Source organism: Lagopus muta, chromosome 2 (assembly GCF_023343835.1).
Source record: "Lagopus muta isolate bLagMut1 chromosome 2, bLagMut1 primary, whole genome shotgun sequence".
NCBI lineage: Eukaryota > Metazoa > Chordata > Aves > Galliformes > Phasianidae > Lagopus > Lagopus muta.
In genome coordinates, this window is record NC_064434.1 from 74,651,136 (window position 1) to 74,663,468 (window position 12,333).

Consider the following 12,333-nt stretch of genomic DNA (forward strand, 5'->3'; position numbering starts at 1 on the left):
AAAACTCTTCCAAAGTTCAGACTGCCTATACACAAGGGGAAATTTCATAGCAATAAATAAATTCAATTTCAGAATTGCAGAAATTGTTAGGTGACAATGGAACAAGAGAAGTGAGATAAAATGTGTCCTAATGAAAAGATGAAAAAAAGCTTGGAGGGAGGGAGAGTTTGGTTTAAAAAGTAGGTGTTAAAAAGATCGAGGATATGAGGATTAAAAAGAAAAAGAAAAGGTATAAGTGAGAGCAGATAGCACCCCGGAGGTGTGTTTGTGCTGGTGGAATTTTATTAGTTTGCTTTAATTTGACATTTTTTAAACATATTTAATTCTCCATAAATAATATTCTCTTATCAGCAGGACTTCAAAATATTCTTATGAAATGGATGGCATCTCTGTATCCTGTGAAAAGAGTGAATCTGGTCTGTAAAAGCTAAATATACTGATGGTGGTCTAATCAAGCTTCACTTCTGGAAGTGCTGACTAGCCACTTCTGCGGCCAAAAGGAATCTAAACTGCAAACGTTCAGTGTGATAGTGAATACTTATGATAATGAGCATCCTAATCAAATATGTTTTTGATACTATAGGTGACTTTTCTATATTCAGCTGAGTCTGCTCTTCTAATTACAGCAGTTGATATTATCCATACACATTCTTTCTTTCATAAGTGAACATAGTAGAATCATGTTTACTGGATGGAAGAATATGTGAAGACTTGGGCTTTGCAATCTTGATTTAAAACAAACAAGGTTGTTGTAGTATTCAATAAAAGCAGTGTTATGGTATTTTCTGTTACATGTTGACAGTTACTGATACTTTATGAAGTGTTCCTGTTCTCATGTCTGCTAAACTTGTAACAAAGTCATAGTGAAGCTAGAAGACATTTCTTCACTTTTACTAAACATGGAACTACCAGTTCTGTTTTTCAATGTAGAGCTCAACTGTAGGTATACAAATATGCTTGACTTCATTACAGGGCTTTGTAATTAAATTAATAAAATTATCAACATAGGAGGGAAGAAGAGGAGCTAAATCCTTTTCTGAACAGTAGTGGTTACTTCATGTTGGTGACAGGCCTGAATCTGGCTGCAGTAACCTAAGCTTTAGTTCTGACGAAACAGAATTGTGTATACACAATGTGGCTTTCTTGTGTAATTACATAGCTCTGAGTTTGACAGTGAAATTGAAGTCATTGATAAGGGAGACTTTGCTCTACTGTATTTGGATTGGCATGTTTAATTCTCCTGATCTCCCTTCAGCATGCAAGTGGTCGAATATCAGAAATTTGGGATAGCTCTACTCAAAGAAAATAACTGAGCAAAGTCATCATGGAGTGTCTCAGCACCTAATATAGATTGTATGCAATTTGTTCAGTTGGAGATTTTACATTCATTAATGAAATGATTACTACATAAGTGATAGCATTTTTTTTTCTTTATTGTAGAAACACTCCTACCATGCATCAAAGAATGAACCTGAGTAAATACATTTGTTGTGCTTTGATTTAGGAAGATTCTAGAAATCAAGAATGCTCTAAGAAATTAATCTAGTTAACTGGCATTATTATTGTACAGAAATGCTGAGGAAAGTTATTCTTATATATGGGATAGAAATATCAGCTGAAAATGTTACTGAATTTTAGGACAAAAGGTAATGCTGGAGAAAATCCAGACCGTAGCTGTGCTGTTCATTACTCTTACAACTTTTAATCCAATTAAGCAAAACATCTGTAATAGAAACATTCATGGGAGACAAACAGAAGTAGCTGTAAGTAAATATTTAGTAAAATTTAGCAGATATGCTCTCAGTTGATAATTTTCACTTAAGACATTCACTGAATGCATTTGAATGTGGAGATTTTGAGGTCAGTTAGCACCCAAGTTTGCATCACAAACAGGTTTTTAACAACTAGCAGATTTGTCTAACTTTTTTCTTAATCTGGAATTCATCGCAATAACTGAGAATAACTGGAATGCCATTGTCGTTGACAGAGATGAGTAAATGCAATCTTGATTAGTTCCATTCTCAACTTTTTGTTTGTTTTGGTTTGGTCGTTTGTGGTTTTTCTTGGTGGTTTGGTTTAAAATAAAAACAACATATATTTAAAAATGGAAAAAGCTGTTCTCCCAGTCTGCACTCACTCAGCAAAGAGAACTGGTTAATGGTCTGAAGAGGTAATCAAAACCAAGTGGGATGATTGTCCTGTAACTAATACATGAATGTTCAGAGACAGTAAAAATAATAATAATAAAAAAAAAATTAAAAAAAAAAACCTAATATTTGTATTGGCTTAAATCATCTTCTTGGAGGTCAGTCACAGTGAGAAAACCCACCTTCTCACTAAACCATAAAAATGATATGATTTGGAAAGTTTCTGTGGTTGGTCTTATTTTTCTCTTTGTTTCCTGTGTCTGACATACAGACTTTGCTAGTGCAGTGTTTTGAAGCGATACCTACCATAACTTGCCATCAGAAGATCTGTGCTCACATGAGGCTGATTTCTGTTCTGTTACCATTTTCTAACAGATATTTCAGGTCTGAGAGAGAACTTGGTCCTGGTGAAATGACTGCAGATTCAGCTTTTAATACAGAGAGAGAGACATGTTTGTTTTAAACTGGAATGTAAGAGAGCAGAGGGCATTTTCAATCTTCAGAGAAGCACCAGTCAGTGAGTATTCTGTGCTTATGGATTTTTTGGATTGTAGTTAAGTATACTTATATCCATCAGAGTACATTGTAACTGAGAACACTGTCATGAATTTCATGATGTATCGGATAAACCAGAGTATGGTTGGGGGCAGAAGCGGGGGAAGAAAAAAGGAGGGGGGAAAAAAAAAATTACATCCTTTACCTTTTAGGATCTATAAAAGCTGCCCACCACCAGGCAATATTGAGAGGTACAATCTGACTTTTTCCACCTAGTCCACTGCACAGGGACCATGTTCAAGAAAGAGTTTTATTAAAGGTGTTTTATGTTAAAAATCTGTAAGGTTGGAAAAAAGCAACATGAGTCTGACTACCACCTTTATTCTTTCTGATCAGACAATCTCATTACCAGCAACTCGATAGATAATTTTCTTCTGACTTTTTAAGTACTTCCTGTCAAGATACAGAAAGGAAGAGTAAGCCAGTGGTAATTTCAGTAGACCAAACCACATGGTAGTTGCAACGATAGCACAGCACATAGGGGGTTCTCCTACTTGAGTTTCTAAAGGGGAAAGAAAAAATAAACAAAACCAGTTGTCTGTGGGTCTGAAGCTATTTTTTTCCCCTCTAAATGAATGGAGATAATCATAAAACTGTGTCAGGCCTTTACAACACTCCAACTTTCTTGTATTATCTACTATTTGTTACATAGAGTTCTTGAATTTTAGTTTTCCAAGCAATTCACTAAGTACTTTCTCACCACTTGTCACTTCTGGCTTAAAAAGTGAATGAGAAGCAAAAGAAATTGTTTTCATGAATGAATAAATTAAAGTGAGGACTAAGGCAGCTTTCTGCATTATTTCTGGTGAGGAAATACAGGTGGCAGATAAATAGTTTATCTATACTTGTATTAAAACTTTGGCTGCCATATCATATCTGTGTTACCCAAAGCTTTCATGTTTGTTAGACGGGGGTTTAACAAAAAGAAGAGCTTTGTTTTTCTGAGTATGTTAAAGTTGTACAAATAATGGAGGCTTTTATCTACCTTTTAATGATTTAGTTGTGCACTGCTATTAGGTATACTTCTAAATTGTTTTTTTTCTTTAAAACCAATTTAAGTTCAGCTTAAGAAAACTGATCAAAACATAGTAAGATAATTTGATTCTGGAGCTAATGTCTCCAAATCAGTAGTGTAATCCACTCTAACATGAGTCTGATTCTCTGACTTTCTCTATTGAACAGGAATTCATCTTAAAAATAAACAGGAAAAAAAGTTTGCTTTGGAAGTAAAGCAAGGATGTTTTTTCTGAAATAGCTGGTAAAACACAATTAGACAGCAGTTAAGTTGTTTGTTCATACGATGTAGGAGATCTGTGGAAAAATAAGCAGTAAGTAATCTAAAATTAGAATAGTACATTCTCTCACAGCAGGAAATAACTGCTCTCAGTTCTTCTTGAAAATCAAAGAAGAACAAACTTTTAACAAAAAACATCAAATTTTTTCTGTAATCTTTGTAAAGTATTACGCAATGTAAAGCAATACAATGAAGTAGGAGATTTTTTAATAAATTAAAACACTGTTAGTATCTAGAGCATTAAATATGACTATTCTGCCAGAATTACTATGAATCAGAGGTAATGTCTGGTTTATTAGTGTACTGTGTACGTACCATATAATAATGTAAAACAACTTAAAACTTTCTGGCCTTAAGACCCTTATTGTGTGTCTGTGTCTGAACTCACTTTTCGTGAGAAAAGACCATCTCCAAATTTTAATTATCAGCTCGATTAAGAAAGCTCACTGAACTTACCAAGTGTTAGCTTGTTTGAGCAAAATGAAGTGATTCTGGGGTGCAAATGTTCTACACAAGATATATAACATAATTCCTCCACTGTCTGTGACATATCGGTAAGACTCAGAGTACTGTTTTGGGCACCGTAATTCAAGAGAAACACAGACTGGAGATGGTCCAGGAGGGAGTAAGGGAGTAAGAAGAATGTGCAACAGTCTGGAGGGAGCAGGCAGGAGTGTGGAATGAATTGGCATTGTTTAGTCTAGAGAGAAGACTAATGAAAGGTGAAACGACAGCCTGTAGAACTGTTACTGCAAAGCAGAAAACATAAAATATAGTTTGGAAAAGAAATAATGAAAAAAACAGGTCTGTTAATGTTTTATTAAAATTTTCTGTCTATGTTTGGTTTTCAGTTTAAATGCAAATAACCTGCCAATATTGTGTAGTGCAAGTAAGCTCTGCACATACGTTTTAACTTCAAAGTCCACTCTAAAGACATTGTAAAATCTTACTGGGATCTCTTGATGATTTTTATATTAAATAGATGTCTACAGTAGATCACGTCCACTTGAGATGGTAGGATTTTAATTCCTGAATTGAAACTGAACGTAATCTATTCCACTGCAAGTAGCAGTATTCTATTTTTATGTGGGTTTTCATTTGATTTTTCACACCAACAGGAAAATATTATAATATGATAATGGTTTAATCACACTTCCTCATTGAGATTTGTCTTTCTGAACTGAATGAGTTTTGATCATGCTATTTACACTCTGGGCCACTTTCTTATTTCCAAAACTGAGACATAGTTTTAGACTTTCAAACCATAGCTTTTCAGCTGTTCCAAATCTTTCTTTCCTTAAACAGGAAACTCTATTTTTTTTCCTTTTTGTAACTTAACTTTATTCTTATAACTTAGAATGTTTTGGAATTTAGTTTTCCGTCCTATCTTCTTGCTCCGTTCCTGTTCATTTCTACAGATTAATATAATAAATTCAATGAAAAAATCTGTTATAGCTGTAAGCAAGGCATGAGCAATCCAGGAGAGAGGTGTAGATACACATATCATTTAAAAAAATCTTATGAACTATAAATACCAGGAAAATAAAAGAGCAAAGAACATCTTAGACTCCTAAAGTTGAATCTCTGGAACTTCTTTCTTCCTATGTGGAAAGGACTTAATATATGTACTAATTACGTTTACTTTATTACCTGATCTTTAGAAGGACAGTTTATCTGTGATACTGGTCAGAGAAGATGAAGCTGGACTTTCCTGTTCAGAGTGCTCCAAGACATCACCAGAAGTGTCAGGTAGATGGTGTTCTCCCCCATCATAATTGTATTTTACCTAATGCATTATTATTACTGCACAGTACCAAATGAATGAATGATGCACAAGAATGCATCAGTACTTTGAGTTATATGTGTAAGGCTGCATCATTTGGAGTAAAGCTTAGAAAATTGCTTTTGCATTTCAGATGCATACCTAATACTATCCTGAAATGTCTGTGGTGAAAGTGTCTGAACGTTCCTCAGCTGTACCTGCAGGAGAAGAAATGCAAAAATGTTAAATCTCCCACATTGATATTTGTTGTGAAATACTGGCATACTCTTGCAATCAAACCAAATTGCTTATTTTTTTTAAATATCAGGTGGAAATTTGGAGAATTTCAATTACATAATTCTCATGTGTTTCAGAATGAATGGATTGATCTCTAAATATGCCTATGTATAGTTTACTTCTTCCAAAAAAAAACAAACTTATTTTTCGTATCTTATATACAATCTAAATCTCTGCTCTTCTATTTTGAAACTTCTTCTTGTCCTATTACAACAAACCTGCTAAAGAGAATGATAGATTGGTGGCTAGTCTTTATTTATACACAAATAGCATATGGAAAGAAAACATTTTATTGGAGAACATTTAAACTTGGCATGTTTATTTTCAGTCAGAAATCTATCATAATTTCATTTTTTCTTAATATATTTTTTTCAGACTACTACTTCAGAACTTTTTTTTGTTCCATGCTTGAAACTCACAAGAATTATTTACTTTGAACAAACAGTAATAAAGCTGCACATTTCATAAAGTTTTATGGAAGTGGAGTTATTGGATAACGAGGGAGGGAAGTCTCTGATCCTTGACAGGCACCGTTTGTCACTGGTCTCCACATGAACATCAAGCTATTGACTGCAGCTTGTTGAGAGTGACCATCCAGCTGATTCCTTACCCACAGAGTGGTCCATCCATCAAATCCATGTCTCTCCAACTTAAAGATAAGGATGCTGTGTAGGACAGTATCAAGTATTTTGCGCTAGTCCAGGTAGATGACGTAAGTTTCTCTTTGCTTGTCTGTCAATTCTGTAACCTTTTCATAGAAGGCCAAGGAATTTTCCAGGCTTGATTTACCCTTTTTGAAGCCATGTTGGCTGTCAAAAATCACCTCCTTGTATTCCATATGTCTTAACATGATTTTCAGGAGAATCTGCTCCATAATCTAGGTGGGCACAGAAATGAGCCTGTCTGGGCTACTGTTCCCTGGGTCTTCCTTTTTTCTCTTTTTAAAATGAGGGTTCTCTTTCAGCTTTTCCAGTCACAGGAAACTTCGCTGGACTGTTAGAACTTCTTGCCTTTTCTCTTCTCTAGTAATCCTTTTTCCCACTGCTTTGTGTCCTATTCCTAGTGTCCACATAGCAATTCTTAGATTATGGTCTTTGGTCTGATTCAATCTGGACACTAATATGAGGGAAACAAACAAAAAAACCAACAGTCTTATTTCTCAGATTTATGTTGGAATCTAGAGCAGACGAGACTAGTGTTTGTTCCACTATAGCAACATGCTATACTGAACAGCAGCAGTCCACTGACCTTCAGCAGTTTAACTTCAGACATGGTTTTATTATCACAGAATTGTAGAGGCTGGAAGGGACCTCTAGAGATCATCGAGTCCAACCCCCTGCCAAAGCAGGCTCCCTAGATCAGATTGCAGAGGCAGGCATCCAGGCTGGTCCTGAACATCTCCACAAGAAGAGACTCTGCAACCCCCTTTGGAGCACTGGAATAGGCTGCCCACATCCTGTGAAGAAATTCTTCTGCACGTTTGTTGAGGTTTTGTGCATTTTATCCATTTGAAGGAATCTGTGGAGTAAGTAAAGTAGACACAGAACTTCTTCCTTCAATCCATCTGTCCAGCCCTGTAAATAGAAGTCTATTGCTTAATGAAGTGACAATGTGAGTTGTGGTATTTGTAGGCATTTTTCTATGTCAAGTCAGTCCTGGTCCCTGGAGGTGGCATGGGAAAACAGAAATGTCAAATCATATATACCCCAATTCTGGATGACCCCAAGGGTCATTGTGAAACACAAAAGGAAGCTGTTCTTTTGTATCCTCTCCTAGTTTCCAAATATAGGTGTATCTGGATAACAAGAGGAAGATATTCTCCTTCTGGGGCCATGATTAGAAGAGAATGCCAAGCCATATCTCAGATTATATCAGAAGTGAACAAGTGGTGGAGCCATCATATGTATCTAACTCTGTGTTTGAGCCCATTTTGCTCTCCAAAATGGTATGATAATATCACATGCTCATTAAATACAGAGAACAAAACAAACAAAATCGCAGCAAAGTCCTTTACCAAGACAAGCTATTTGAGAGTCTAAATTAACTTAATAAAGCACTACTCATTTTCATTTCTTTAATTTTCTCCTTTTTCTTATTTACACTGTCTGCTAGCTTTCACATAGGTGTAAACATGATAAAGGTCTTCAATGATTCATGTTATACAACAACTGTAAATTTTCATTAATGCTGAGAATTCAAACTGAATCACTTTTCAGAAGGCATGCATTCTTGATTTTAAAAAATGCTAAAAAATAGGTAAATAATACCATTAATTTTAATAGAGTGTTCCTGTGTTCTTCACCTTCATCCAACAACAACAAAAAGTCCATGTCTAGTTTTGTTTCATTTAGTTCCAATACTTACCTACTGGAATTTTGTCACTTGTCTCCTGGACTGAAGAGTCCATTACCAACTCTTCTTGCCATTAGTAAGGATTTTAAAAGTGTGTCCTGGATAAGGTAAATAAGCTGAGTTTCCGAAACTTTGCTCTTTACAGGTTTCTTTTTTTTCCCAGTACTTGAATGTTTTTCTTCACAATTCTCTGAACTTTTTCCAGGTTGCAACATCAATCCTCTGCTGTGTGCCATTAGCTTGGATGTAGCAGTAGTCGTTCTAGTGCCAGGTACAGAAGTAGGACTGAAATTCTCTTGCTTGTACACACATCCAATGATTGTATTAGGCTTTTCTGATGATTGGTAACACACGATATCTACCTTGATATGATGATTGTGTTTTTCTGCAAGACAAGCCTCTGTGTTATCTTCTGTAACTATAGCTTTTTCTTTGACTTCTATGTAGTTTTCATGTTGCCACTCTCCTCATGTGCTCACTTCCACATCATCCAGTAGTAGTGACCTGCCCTTCATTGTCCCTGCCTTTTTTTTGATATTTATGCAGGTTTTATCTGTGATAAATTTACAGTCAGGAGAAATTGATTTTTTATTTTCTAGATTAATGATTAAAATGCTTCACTAAAAAAAGCACAGTACAGAAACATGGCTTTTACAGAATCAAATTAGAAATACAACTATTTGGTGCTGATTTTCCTATTTTGAAGTATTTGGGGACATTTTTTTAATAGGCTATTATCGTCTTTTAGATCCTTTAGTCAAAATATTGGCAAAAAAAAAAAAGGTTAGAAACATAACACTAGTATGTTACATTAGTATGAATACCTCTATAATCATAAACAGTAATCCTATTGAAGACTTTGCTGGACAAGTTATATTTTCAGTGCACACACTAGCATTGATGTGATCTCCTTTTAAACTCTCAGTGTAGTTAATCTTAAGTCCTTGATACACCCTACAAATATCAATATCAGGCTTGAAGTTTTGTGTTTACTTTTGCCAATTCATTTACTCTTTCAAAATACTATCACAATATTAGCTTTCAGTTAATCCTCTCCTTTTTTAAGTGCCTTGAATGATAACAATGACTCTTATATGGTTCATCGTCGGTAACTGCCATTTGATGACTGAAAAGCTAGAGCATACCTCTATTCATCTTCTGTAAGATGGATGTAATACTTGCCTAATTATAGGATTCACTTGAAAGAGTGGCTAAGTTATCTGAGACCTTTCCCCAGTTTTAGGGGCTCTGCTGACCTCTGGGACCAGATGGATCACTGAGATGGAGTTTGTCAGCTTGGTTTCAAGCATCAGCACTTTCAAACACTTCGTGCTGTTTGGGAACCGCACCCAAACACTTCCACCAGGATGAATTTTGTAAAAGCAGATTTTTAAAAGTAACGGCATGAAAGTAATAGACTTGACATCTTGTGGATGTGTCAAGTAGGTGATACATTAAAAAAATGGTAGAACAGTAGAACTTTTTGTCTAAAAACTGTAGATTCTTTAACAGAAGGCAGAATCAAAGGAGGTCAGGACCTCCAGAAATCTTTCCGTTGCATCATCCTCCAGTGTGGGACAGTTAACAACATTCCAGGCAAGGATTCCAGCTCTTCACCACCTTTTTAGGTAGAAAGCTTTTGTAGCTTTTTCTTGCTGTAATTTAAGCCCCAATACTTGTCATAGTAGGTAGTGTAAACAACAACAAAAAGTCTTTCCTCTCCTTTTGCAGGAGCATTATATTTGTGGGGAGTAGCGTGTCCCTTTTCCAGCCTACTTGAAGCCAAACAATCCAATATCTTTCATCTTTTATAAGAAGCATATTCTAAATCTCTGCTCATTGTCATTACTCTCTGGAATTCTCAGCTAGTCAATATTCTTCTTTGACTGTAGTGCCTAGATGAGACGAACTATTTCAGTTGAGGCCCTACCATTGCTGAGTACAGCAGGAAGCTTATTTAACACAGCCTGTAGGCTCTACTCCTGCTTAGAAATCCTAATGTGTTTTTTTTTTTTTCACAGTAGCATGATAGTGTTGACTCATGCTTAGCTTGTGATTCAGTCTATCATCCCATGGACTCTTAAGAAGAAAAGTCACTATCCAGTTGTTTGCTATCCTGTATCTGTGCAGCTGATTTTTCCTGGTTAAATGAAGCATCTCTCCCTCCTGAACAGTGATTGGGTGGGGATGGGAGCCATCTTCACCCTTCCTGTAAAATCTTTGCCAACACTTTTTGTGTTTCTTATTGCAAAACCCACAGCATACTCAAGGACTAGCTATTCTTCAGATAAGTCTTTTATTTTTTTAGAAGGAAAGGGAGTAGGGTGTTCAATGAGTACCAGCTCTATTAGCAAATAACCACTATGCAGACAAGAAGATAGAAGAATCTCCTCAATTTGTGTGGTAAACTCTATAAATTCTGACTTGTTTGACCAGGGATTAAGCCCAAATGTGAAGCAAACAGTGTTAAGAAGAAAAAGGCAAAAGCTGACATTGATTAAACCTTGGCAAAGTTCCATGATGTCAAGCAGACTATTAAAATTTTAGCCAGGAAAATATATTTCCAGCATATATAGGTTTTCTCTCTGCTCTCTTTTTCTAGTATTTTATATTTATACGTTTATAAAGTTCTTAGCTCACATTTAATAACCAAAAGTAAATAAACAGATCCTCAGCATTTTATTTTGGGACCAAAACTTGTGCTGAACACTCTTGAGAGAGTATTGTAGAAATAAAAATATGCATAAATAGAAGTATCAAGTTTGATTCTAAGTACTTTTTTTTGTAACTGATTATTTATTGCTAGATCTAAGAAGTATTCAGCTGTATCAGTAACTATGATATAAGATGCTAGATTGATTAAATTTAGCATGTTTGCTTCAAACCTCCCCAAAGTCCCAAGATTGCTCAAATTTCCCTTCTAAAACTGCTAAGTTTTTGGAATCAATATTCAGTTAGTCTCTGTTTAAATTAGTAAAACGGAAACAGATTTGTTGATTGGAAAAACACATTTTGGGCACTGCTCTGCTGTAGATATTTTTTATTAATCTTATTTCCTCTAATGTCCCAATATAATTTTGAAGCACCTATTTTTACAGTTTGCATAATCCTGCATTGCTCAAAATATCACAAACAGTTATCAGTTAAGGTTGTGTTGCAGACTTCTGTGTAGCATTAACTCATATGTTAATATAACTGTTATTATGGTCCTCGTCAGAAGCGTCAGAAAATACGAGCACAGGAGAAAATCTTGATCAGTACAAAGGATTTTATTCTAAAATGTCACAAAATTAGGTGCTGTCCTTTAGCTCTGAACTCCTAATGTTAATCTCACAAGGATAAAATTTGTTAACAGATTTCCAGAAGAGTATGCCAGAAGGGTATGACTTACATCAAAATGAGAAGATACAGATACATCCTAAAAGAATGTTTGCAGCAGAGTTTACCAACAGTAACCAGCAGTTGAGCTTCACAGTCCATGCATAGACAAGTTGTTGTATTCTTATTCTTCTAAACGTATACTGAAGGTAAGACTGACTTAGTTTTTTTCTCCAGTGAAATTCTGAGATTCACAGATAAATCCACTGATGGACAAATTCTGAAAAAAAAATTATAAATCTGAAAAATGGCTAATTCCTTCATTCATTGACTTTCTCTAGTTTGCATTTGACAAAGTGTTTTCAAAGAAACAACCCTTTGCTAATATTGCTGTTTAAGCTTTGGCTCTAGTCACATAGAAAACAGGCAGGATGTAGTTCCTCTATTTCTAAATAAGTATGAGAAGACTATGAGTTACTCATTAATGAAGTCTTTAATTGAGCTACCAAAATTTAGATGCATCACAAAAATAACTGTTTATGAGCAACCAAGTTGTGTGGTTTCTGCCACATGCACATGTTGTGTTGAATTATTCCTGCAACTGTTTC